The 12,457-nt window shown below is 40.2% G+C and overlaps 1 protein-coding gene across 1 annotated transcript in view; it reads left to right on the forward strand.

Moving 5' to 3' along the window:
* Window positions 1-2,370: 2,370 nt before the first annotated feature.
* LOC115212845 (kelch domain-containing protein 3) overlaps window positions 2,371-12,457 on the forward strand; it is a 112,761-nt gene continuing 102,674 nt past the window's right edge. The window contains exon 1 of the mRNA XM_036504116.1: window positions 2,371-2,466. The gene's annotated coding sequence lies outside the window, so the exon portion shown is untranslated. The remainder of the gene's footprint in view (window positions 2,467-12,457) is intronic.

A 12,457-nucleotide genomic window follows, 5' to 3' on the forward strand; every position in this document is an offset into this window, starting at 1 on the left:
GTTGAATTACACCGAAAAATGGCGACACAGCAGTAAAAAAATCATTAAAAATAGGGATTTTCATAGAAAAAAAGCATCTTTTTGATGTAAATAATTTTTGGTGTTAACATGGTCCGATTTGAAATTTTTCTTCTAGGAAAGGAAGAGCAAGCCTTCTTCTATCATACTCTCAATTTTGGTCAACTTGCGCCGCAGGGTCTCGGAGGAAATAGCGTTAGTTGAAGGCTACCAAACCTGCCACACACACACAGACAATTTCAGCTTTATATATAGAGAGAGATAAGTAAAAAACAACGAAAAGAGGGAACAAAAGTATCGAAGGATAAAATATAAAACAAAAGAAAGATTTTAATGAGGTCCAAATGTTTGAGATTTCATTCGTAGTGGTTGACCTAATGTGAGAATTATAAATATATTTATCTTAATTATCACGGCATATATGATGACTCTCAACGTAAATATAACGAATTATTAAAGAAAAGCACTTAAAGATACGGACAAGGGTCTCGGCTAACGATTTTAAGAGCACTTAAACATTACTTAAGAGCAAGCAAATGTTTGTATACGTTAATATACAAAAAGAGCTTAACGTTGTTTATATTCTGGGGAATATAAAGTTCTTCCCCAGAATATAAAGTTCTTCATTTATAGGGCTCCTCGAAAGTGGGAGTTCCATGTCTAAGTGAGTTTCCCAGGTTCAAAAACAAATGTGCGTCTTTCGGAGGGCAAAAAGGGTAAGTATTTCATGGGCGAAAAGTTGAAATGGAGGATGGACAACTTCGCAGAAAAATTACTTTCTGTCCTGGTAACATTCGATACACTTGGATAATAAGCTATATTTTGCTTACATTAATCTCTCTATATATAAAGCTGAAGTTGTCTGTGTATGGCAGGTTTGGTAGCCTTCAACTCACACTATCTCCTCCGAGACCCTGCAGCGCAATTTGACCAAAATTGAGAGTATGATAGAAGAAGGCTTGTTCTTCCTTCCGTAGAAGAAAAAATTCAAATCGGACCATGTTAACACCAAAAATTATTTACATCAAAAAGGTGCTTTTTTTCTATGAAAATCCCTATTTTTTACGATTTTTTTGACTGCTGTGTCGCCATTTTTCGGTGTATTTCAACCAGAAAAATGTTCACTTAAAGAGAATAACAAGCTACATAATGCAAAATTTTTACCTTTCAAAAATTCCAATTCTAAAGGGTCGAAACAAACCCGAGCAATGCCGGGCAATACTGCTAGTCAGGGATATAATTAATATATTTGATGGATCCAGGGCAGTCAACTAGCAGAACCGTTAGCACGCCGGGTAAAATGCTCAGCAGCTTTTCGCTGTCTTTATGCTCCACCAGGGTCGACTTCATCTTTCGGGATTGATAAAATAAGTAACAGTTGAGCATTGGGGTCGATGTAATCGACTTAACCCCTCTCACGAAATTGCTGGCCTTGGGCCAAAACCTGAAACCAATATATTTGGTAGATCCAATCTCAATGGTAACGTCACATTAGATCTTTTACAGTAATTCATCGACATACTTTTTCTTCTTGTTTCAGCCATTAGAGCGCGGCCATGCCGGGGCATTGCCTTATCGGATTTAATCGAACAAAGCGAACCCAGTACTTATGCTTTTAAAAAAAAAGCCTGGTACGTATTCTATCGGTCTCTTTTGCCGAACTACTAAGTTACGGGAACCAACACACACACACCAAACCAGCACACACTCGTGCGCGCACGCACACAGAGAGGCTTCTTTCAGTTTGTTTACTAAATCTCAAAGAGCTATAATTAAAGACATTTGACGAAAGTGTCATTCGGTGGAATTGAACCCAAAATCATGTGGTTGAAGAGCAAACTTCTTACCACACAGCCACGTCTGTTCACTATTTTACTTTCGTTCTTTCTTCTTTTTTTTGCATAGAAAACAGTTTCTTTAGACAGGACAAATAATTTCGCTTTCATGGGGCCCTGTAAAAGAAGAGCCGGAGTTTGCTCCATCGTTCTAAATTGCTTAAGTTAATGGTTTGCTTAGTTTATTTTCTTTTCTAATTTTACTTTGAGGTGAACAATATATTCACCATTCTAGGTGTTATTTGTTTGCACTCGGATATTACATGCCAAATGAGGTGAAAGTTATAGTACAGTATGTTTCTTCGACTTTTAAATCTAAAAAATACTTTATTTAAAAATTGGCAGTTGAGCAAAAATTGCACATATGTATAATAACTTAGCTGTGTTTTTATCATAAAACTGGGGTGATCTTTTTTTCAAGAAATGGTTTGTAAGAGAGCACTTGCTGAGGATTTTCCTTGTTAAGCTAATTGTTAATCAATAGTGACGTCATCATAAAAGACTATTATGACATCAACTGATATTTCGGAGCAAATGTACTTTCGTTAACTTTCTCTCTAACTGTTCGATGGACTCCGGTCGCAATAATTTGGCAACATGAAGACATAATCTTGTAAGTTAACAAGCACTTGATTTTTAACTTAGCAGTTTTTGCCCAGTTGTTATGATGATTCAATAAAATAATTTTGATTTACTGAGGTGTTTACTTGGCTATGAAATTAGAAGGGAATGACATAATTAGGTCTAGACAGTGAGTGGTCTGAATCGTTAGGGCATCAGAGAAAATGCCTGCCATATTTAATTATGGTTCTTTACATTCTGAGTTTATATCCCGCTAAGGTCATCTTTGCTTTTCATCCATGTGGGATCGATAAAATAAGTACCAGTCAAGTTGTAGCGTCGATCAAAACGATTGTACCCAACTCCTCCAAAATTTTGATCTTTGTGCTTTGTGTTTGAACTTGTGTTACACATCGATATAAATGCTATAGAAAAGCAAAATTGGCGATCTTTCGTCTCTAGTAGACCTTTCCGTCGATTTCCGTAAAAAAAATTTTTTTTTTTACATATGGGCTTGCGGGAACTTTTGAAGTAATATACATACATATACACATACACCGAGTAAAAAATTTCAGTTATCTCTTTCTTTCACACATTACTCTGTCTCTTCACACATACTAACAGAAGCACTTCACTTACACAACATACTGTCTGTCTCCCACACCCCATCAAACACACGCACGCACACACACACATGTCCATCAATGCTCCCATGCACGGTAACTTCAAAAGAACTTCCCTCGTCAAACAATCGCTTTCTCTTAGTCTCTTTCGCTCTCATTACTTCACAAGTTCCCGCAAGCCCATATGTAAAAAAAAAATTTTTTTTACGGAAATCGACGGAAAGGTCTACTAGAGACGAAAGATTGCCGCAAAATTAAACGGCACGAATTTACTATTACACCAGTCTCATACTGAAGCTGGAATTTATTCCCGTCTCATTTTGAAGGTAAAATTTACACCCGTCTCATTTTGAAGGTGAAATTTATGCCTTTTCTATGATTTTTGATGCATTTTGAACGAATCAAACCATTAAAAAAAAAAAACAACGTTGGAAATAACTCGTTCAAAGTCAGTCGGATATAATAGTAAAAATTTGCAGAAATCATCATTTAATATACCGATGATGACCATTATGGTCAAAAACAATGCAATCGTTACCTGGCGCTTATTTTACTTGAAAGACACCATGTTAATCAAACAAGAAAGCCTCTACGTCGTCGTTCAACATACTAGAAATAGCAACCGAATTTCTCTGAAATCATACCTTACAGATTAAAAAAAGTTGGTGAAGTGCATGTAGGCTAAGGTAGTCATATAAACTATGTTTTAAAAGACGGGATGATCACGGTTAGAATGCCTTTGGTCATAAGTCTATTCATTCAGCATCGAAATAGGTCTAAAAAGTAAACTTTGCTCGCCACAACTCTTTCTCTTATTCATCTTTGCTTCACCGTCTTTTTTAGCTTATTTCTCTATTAGATATATTCTTAGAGTGATTATGCAATTATGTAAATCGTTATTTAATAACTGAGTCATTAAATAAGTCAGTCGCTACTAACATTTCGAGTAGGGTCGTATAAACTCGTGCGGAGCTTTTAGTATGTGTTTATTTAAAGAGATACCTAATAAAAAATCTAATTTTTCGAATTATAATTGTTATATTTTTCTTATGGTTCCAACAGTATATTTGAAAGGCCAGCCCATGTTGGCTAGCGATGCTAGATCAGTGTGAGATAATCAAAATGAACACAAGGGTTTCAATGTTATTTTATTTTATTTTATAAGTTTGACATTTACCTGCAAGCCTGCGTGTTTGAGACATTTAAAAGATTAACCTTTTAAATGTTTTAAACCTGGAAGACGACAGCTTAGACATTTCATTGAAAGGTCAGGCAATTGTGGTGATGATGGCTACTGAGTCAGAAATACCTGTCCACAAATGTCCTCTTATCTCTGTCTTTTTCCTTAAACGTATGTCAACTTTTGAGATTTCTTGAGTCTTCAGATCATCTCCTCTTCTCCAGTGGGGTGGTTTTAATTACCATTTGATAATTATGATACATCCTTTAGAGCTGGAGTCACCAAACTTTTTTCACAGCAGGCTAGATAACTGAAAGAATGATGAGCACAGGCCACATAACCATTTTATTTAATACAATACAGTTAATACACAAAAAATAAAGACAAGCAACATATTTATTTACTATAAAGTTATCAAAGAAGGTCATGTTAACAATAAGATAGTTATATCACACCCAGTGTGCACATTTCCGGATCTCACAAACTAAGCAGCAAAAATGGTTAGTGTTGTTGTTTAGATTTTAAGATATCATCAATATTTGCTTTGGAATTGCTGCATCCAACCAAGAGAATCCCTTTCAATTGTTCATCAGTCAACCTCATTTGATGTGCTGACTTCACGAACATAAGTTGTTCCAATCACTGAAGCCATGCCAGAAACAAATTTTTTCGAATCTGAAAACTCATGATCAGGTAAGCAGTGATACAATTCAACAAGTTTTCCTTCTCTGTACTTCTCTTCCAACAAGTCATTTGCTTGCAAATCAATGAGCACCAACTGTAGTTTGACTGGCATGTCATCAAGTTTACAATCAAACAGATTCTGGAACAGAAGAATGTCACTCTCACTTCTGTTGAGATCTGAAAATCTTCAAAAACTGCTTATTTTAATTATGAATAATCTTCTTCAGAAACTTGAGGTTGACATCTGTGATTCCAGCGCATAGCTCTTTAAAACACTGAAGATGAGAAGTTTGCTTTGAGCAATGATAGCTTTCTCTGAAATCCTTTGATGATTCTGTAGAGATCACAGATAAGGTTATCCTTTCTCTGAAGTTTCAAGTTCAATTCATTCATGTGGGATGAGATGTCAACCAAAAATGACAACTTTGACTGCCTGGTAGGATCTGACAAGTGGCGGTGAGCTGGCAGAAATGTCACCATGCCGGGCGAAATGCTTAGCGGTAATTCATCTGCCGTTACGTTGTGAGTTCAAATTCCGCCGAGGTCGACTTTACCTTTCATCCTTTCGGGGTCGATAAATTAAGTACCAGTTACGCACTGGGGTCAATGTAATCGACTTAATACCTATGTCGGTCCTTGTTTGTCCCCTCTATGTTTAGCCCCTTGTGGGTAATAAAGAAATAGGTATTTCATCTGCTGTTACGTTCTGAGTTCAAATTCCGTCGAGGTTGACTTTGCCTTTCATCCTTTCAGGGTCGATAAATTAAGCACCAGTTATGCACTGGGGTCGATGTAATCGACTTAATCCCTTTGTCCTTGTTTGTCCCCTCTATGTTTAGCCCCTTGTGGGCAATAAAGAAATAACGATCTGACAAGTGGATCAGCTCTATCCTTTTCAGTGAGAAAAATATCTATTTCTCTTTGGAGCTTATAAAAATTAAAGAGGACTTTATTGCAGCTGAGCCACCTCACTGCTGTGTGATAAGGCAAATCACAGAATTCAGAATCAGGATCTTTTCCTTTTGAACGGCATATGTCAACACAATTTCTAGTTAACTAAACACTTTTAAACTTCGTATATTGGTAGAATGTGTTTATAGAACATCATTTTTTCTTGGCTTTATTCAGAAAATTCTATAGTTTGTAACATATTTCGACTTTAATTTCGAGCATTTTGGCAATTTTAACCAATCACTCACCTCCATTTGGCGTGAAAACATTCCGTGCTGTATGAATATGTCCCTCAGAAACAGATTGGGTTTATTTACATTTGCGAAGAAAAAAAGATACCCTTCCCCCACCCCTAACCCTAAATCTAAAATAGATTGAAATGCAATAGATCGATACTAGGGTTATAATTATGGGTGACATTTTCATACGACACTGCTACAGAAAATGGGATTTTTTTCTAGCGGTGTCAAATGAAAATGTCACCCATAATTATAACCCTAGTATCGATCTATTGCATTTCAATCTATTTTAGGGTTAGGTTCAGTTAGAGTTAGGGTTAGGGTTAGGGGTGGGGGATGGTATCTTTTTTTCTTTGCAAATGTAAACAAACCCAATCTGTTTCTTAAACGAGGGGCATATTCATACAGCACGGTGTGTTTTCACCCCAAATGGACGTATTTGATTGGTTAAAATTGCCGAAATGCTCGATTTTAAAGTGGAAATATGTTACAAACTATAGAATTTTCTCAATAAAGCCAAGAAAAAATGATGTTTTATAAACACATTCTACCAGTATATGAAGTTTAAAAGTGTTTAGTTAATTAGAAATTGTGTTGAAAACTGCCGTTCAAAAGGAAAAGATCCCAGAATCAATTTCTTCAAGAAAAGCCTGCAATTGGTGATAATTAAGGACATGACCCCAAATGAAGTTCACCGCAGAAACGACTGGTTTCAGTACACAAGAAATATCTGTCTTTCTCACAGAGTGCTTGCTGATGTGTAATGCAGTGTATAAAAGAGTACCTGAAAGTTGAAGATCTTCCAACTTAGTCTTGATCTGCCCCACCAGACCCTTCCTCTCTCCAGCCATGTTTTTTCCTCCATCAACTGTGATACATTGAAGCTGATTCCACTGAAGGTTATAGCCTTGCAAAGTTTTCTGCAGTTCCATGAAAATGTCTTCTCCAGTTGTTCTGTGCATGCTGCAAATGGATGTCAACTATTCTGTTATATGAAAGTCCAAATTAACACCATGAATGAACATGAAGTTGTGACATACTCGAGTGATCAGTAGACTCATCCATCACCGGAGAATACAAGAAGTTCCTAGCTTTCTCATGTATCTGTAGCACTATGTTCTCTCCAAGTTCTGTTCTCTGCACAGCTGAACTGGCTGAAAGGCTGATACTGCCAAGAAAATCGGCTTTCTCAGGACACAAGTCATTTGCTGCTTCTTTGATGAAGTTGCTGTCAGTAAACGGTTTTCATCACTCTGTCATCTTATGCACTATTTTATAACTTGTACAAGTGACAGATTCATTTTCAGCAAACAGTCTTGTGAAGAGAATGTTTAAACATGCTGAGACCCCCTTCGGTCATGAATGACCATGGGATTGCACCTAGAAAGTTACCCTCCCAAGCACAAGACTGGGCAAGGTTGTTTATGGAAGACCAGAAGTCACCCATGCATACCAGCCTTCCCTTTCCACGCCACCGATGTCATCCAAAGGAAAAGCAAAGACCGATACAGCTTGGCACCAGTGACGTTGCAACTCATTTCTACAGCTGAGTGAACTGGAGCAACGTGAAATAAAGTGTCTTGCTCAAGAACACAACACGCAGCCCGGTCCAGGATTCAAACTCACAACCTCATAGTCGTAAGCTCGACGCTCTAACCACTGAGCCATGCACCTTCACTTAACATGGCAATGCAAGTTAAAACACAATCACTGCAAAAATGAACTCTCATTGCAGGTACTTACATAAAAAGTACAGTGCAGTGGCTGGCTATATGAACTGACCTCACAGGCCGGTTCTGGATCGTGGGCCATAGTTTGGTGATCCCTGCTCTAGAGGAAGAGATAGTTTTAATAAATCAAGAATTTTTATTGTGTAGCATTTAATATGTCTATATTTGCCTATGTTGTTCAAATACATGGTACTAACCAGTTTGAATTATTGTTCTTAGCTAAATTTTATTTAGATTATGCAAATAATTTAGGCCATAAATGTATCCTAGGCTTTTAAAAATTTTTTGTATAAATCCTTATATAGATCTTTGGCTATGAGAGATAAAGTTGGACAATAGTTATGCTAATGATAGTTATTGACACATGTGTTCATGACTGTTCTCTTGTCTGCAGACAAAAAGTCTGTACTTTTTCTTAATGGTATGTCAAGTTTGGAAAATTCTTGATATTCTCCCCACTTCTCGAGTGGAGCTGGTCTTAATTGCCATTTGGTAATCATGATGCATCATCAGGAGGTGGAGATAATCTTAATAAATCAAGAATTTATGTTGTATTTGATATGCTTGTATTTCCCTTATTCAAATAAGTGCCACTGGCCACTCTGAGTTATCTCCCTCAGTTCATTTTCGTACACACACACACACACATACACACACATAACAACTTTCCACCTCACGGAGGTGGAGAGCTAATTTTGTCTTTGGACTAGAGTCTGATAAGTTTTCATGGATGCGAAACCATTGGTCACTCTGTGAACAGATATGAACTTTATTACTTCAATAGTATACATATTTCTTTTATTTTTCATTTATTTTTTATTTGTTTCAGACTGTGGCCATGTTGGGGCACTGCCTTGAAGAATTTTTAGTCAAATGAGTCGACCCCAGGACTCTTTTTTTTTTTTTTAAAGCTTGGTACTTATTCTATCAGTCTCTATTGCTGAACTGCTAAGTTATGGAGATGTAAACACAGACACTGGTTGTCAAGCAGTAGTGGGAGACAGGCAGACAGACAGACAGACACACACACACACACACACACATATATATATATATGATGGGCTTCTTTCAGTTTCAGCCTACCAGATCCATTCACAAGGTTTTGGTTGGTCCAAGGCTATAGTATAAGATGAGATGCTTGTCCAAAGTGCCACACAGTGGGACTAAACCTGGAACCATGTGGTTGGAAAGCAAGCTTCTTGCTACACAGTCATGATAATATATATGTGACCATGTGTGTACCGTTGGCGATTTTTTTTCCACTGTCTTCCCTTCTCTGGATCTTTCCTTCTCTTATGTTTCCGACTAAGAGCTCTGCTCGAAACATTAAACCCTCCTTCTTTCCTTCTTTCCTGAGCGTTCAATAATACATATTTGTTCTACGTCCTCACGTTGTTGTGTTTTTTTGTGCTTTCATGTTTGGATTAACTTTATCATCATCATCATCATCGTTTAACGTCCGCTTTCCGCGCTAGCACGGGTTGGACGGTTCGACCGGGTCTGGGAAGCCAGGGGCCGCTCCAGGCTCCAGTCTGAATCTGGCAGAGTTTCTACGGCTGGATGCCCTTCCTAACGCCAACCACTCCGTGAGTGGATTGGGTGCTTTTTACGTGCCACCTGCACAGGGGCCGGAGGGTCCGGCATCGGTCACGATCGGTTCGAGCTTTTAACGTGTCAGCGGCACGGGGGCAACGAGGTCCGGGGTACTTTGGGGATCAGGGTACTTTGGGGATCCAGGGTACTTTGGGGATCCAGGGTACTTTGGGGATCCAGGGTACTTTGGGGATCCAGGGTACTTGGGGATCCAGGGTACTTTGGGGATCCAGGTACTTTGGGCGAGGTCCGGGGTACTTTGGGGATCGGGGTACTTTGGGGATCCAGGGTACTTTGGGGATCCGGGGTACTTAGAATGGGTAGGGGGTATGTGGAATTGCTGCAGAAAGCAGCCCGGGTCTTTGTAGTCACAGCATATCTCCAGAGATCTCGGTCCTTCGCCATTGCCTCAGTGAGGCCCAATGCTCTGAGGTCATGCTTGACTACCTCATCCCATGTCTTCCTGGGTCTACCTCTCCCCCTGATACCTTCAACTGTTTGGGAGTGGCACTTCTTCACACATCTCTCTTCATCCATCCGCAGCACATGACCATACCATCGCAAGCGTCGCTCTTGCACACCACATCTGATGCTTCTTATATCCAGCATTTCTCTCAGGATGCTTACACTCTGTCTTGCGTGCACACTGACACTACACATCCAGCGGATCATGCTAGCTTCATTTCTTTCAAGTCTACGCATGTCTTCTGCAGTCACAGCCCATGTTTCATTACTGTGAAGCATGGCAGTTCGCACACATGCATCATACAATCTACCTTTTGCTCTGAGGGAGAGACCTTTTGTTGCCAGTAGGGGTAGGAGCTTTCTGAACTTTGCCCAGGCTATTCGTATTCTAGTGGTGATACTCTCTGTGCATCCACCTCCGCTACTAACTTGGTCACCCAGGTAGCGGAAACTATCAACTACTTCTAGTTTCTCTCCCTGGAGTGTGATGGAATCTGTTTTCTGAGTGTCTGTTGTGTCTATTGTCCCTGTGCATTTCTCTTCTAGTTCCGGTAGTGATTCTGCTATGAGAGCTAGGTCATCGGCATAGAGGAGCTCCCAGGGCATCCCGTTTTGAATTCCTCTGTTATTGCCTGAAGGACTATGATGAATAAAAGGGGACTGAGGGCTGAGCCCTGGTGCACACCTACTTCTACCCGGAATTCTTCACTATATTCATTGCCAATCCTAACCTTGCTGACAGCCTCTCTGTATAGAGCCTGTACAGCCCTTATTAGCCATTCTTCAATCTCCAGTTTCCGTATCGACCACCAGATAAGGGAACGGGGAACCCTGTCAAAGGCTTTCTCCAAGTCTACAAAAGCTATGTAGAGGGGTTTATCTTTAGCTAGGTACTTCTCCTGCAGTTGTCGGACCAGGAATATAGCATCAGTGGTGCTTCTACCTGGTACAAAACCGAACTGCATTTCATCTAAACAAATTCTCTCCCTAATGAGATTGGTTATGACCTTCTCTGAGACCTTCATCACCTGGTCCAACAGTTTGATACCTCTGTAGTTATTTCTATCTAGAGCATCACCCTTACCCTTGTAGCAGTTGACTATGGTGCTGCTGCACCAGTCATTGGGTATGACTCCATTGTGAACTACCTGGTTTACAATGCGGGTGACTATGGCATAGCCCACATAGCCAGCTGTTTTAAGCATCTCAGCAGTGATTCCTGATAGGCCAGGGGCTTTGCCTGGTTTCATATCCTTAATTGCCTTATCTACAAGGGAGCTGTCTATTCGGGTAGCTGGTCCCTCTACTGGGTCAACATTTGGCAGGCTCTCCTCCTCCCATTCATTCTCCTCATTCAGCAGTCTTTCATAATGGCTTCTCCAAGCCTCTTTCTTTTCACTAGTAGTAAAAGCAAGTGCCCCATCATCCATGCGGACACATTTCTCTCCTATAACATCGCTATTTTCTCTGACACACTGTCTGGCAATCCGAAATACTTCAGCTCTTTGATCCTCGCGACGCTGGACATTGGCAAACTTCTTCTTTTCTGCTACATCTTTGGCAATGTATACCTGCCGCCCAGCCTCCCTTTTGGCTATCTGGTACAGTTCCCTGCTGCCCCCATCCTTCCAGGCTTTCCAGGCCCGTCTCTTTTCACAGATGGCTTTATCTACTGCACTATTCCACCACCACGTAATTCTAGGTCTGGAAGGGACTTTGCACCATCCACAGACTTGGTCTGTGGCACTCAGCAAGCTGTCCCGTAGGAATTCCCAGCTACCTTCTATGTCTGACGTCTGAAGCTCCTCCTCCCTCTCATCAAATTTCTTGATGAGTATGTCCCTAAATTTCTGACCATGCGAAGGGTTCTTTAGCCTCCAAATCCTTCTTTTCTGGATTGGTTTGTTTCTTGGAGTCCTTCTGGCCTCAAGCTTAAAGTCACTGATGATTAGTCTATGCTGAGGGATACATTCTTCACCCGGGAGGGTCTTTGTATTCAAGAGCAACCCTGCATCCCGTTGTCTGGCGAGGATGAAGTCTATTTGGTTAGCGGAGTCTCCTGACTGATAAGTTATAAGGTGGCAGACTGGCTTCTTGAAGTTAGTGTTGCAGATTGAAAGGTTACATGCATCACAGAATTCCAGCAGTCTAGTTCCCTCATCATTTCTGGTGCCAATACCATAGCCACCATGTACCCCAGTGAAGATACCCGATTCCCGCCCAACATGCCCATTAAAATCTCCACCTACAAAGATGAGGTCCTTGTTACTAGTCTTTGAAGTAGCCTGCAGAAGGGTATCATAAAAGTTGTCCTTCTGATCATTTGGTAGTCCCGCTTGTGGGGCATAGGCTGAGATAATCATAGCTGTGCCACTCTGTAGGACCAACCTGAGCTTAAGCACTCTATCACAAACCCTGACAACCTCTATGACCTTATCCACCCATTCCTCCGCAAGGAGAATGCCTACACCCCCTACACCTTCCGCGTTACCTTGCCAGTAGAGTTTGTACCTAAGTGCCTTGCCTGTGAGGACCCTAGCCGAAGCATCTCTCCATCTTACCTCTTGTATGCAGCATA

Source organism: Octopus sinensis, linkage group LG6 (genome assembly GCF_006345805.1).
Source record: "Octopus sinensis linkage group LG6, ASM634580v1, whole genome shotgun sequence".
Taxonomy (NCBI): Eukaryota; Metazoa; Mollusca; class Cephalopoda; order Octopoda; family Octopodidae; genus Octopus; species Octopus sinensis.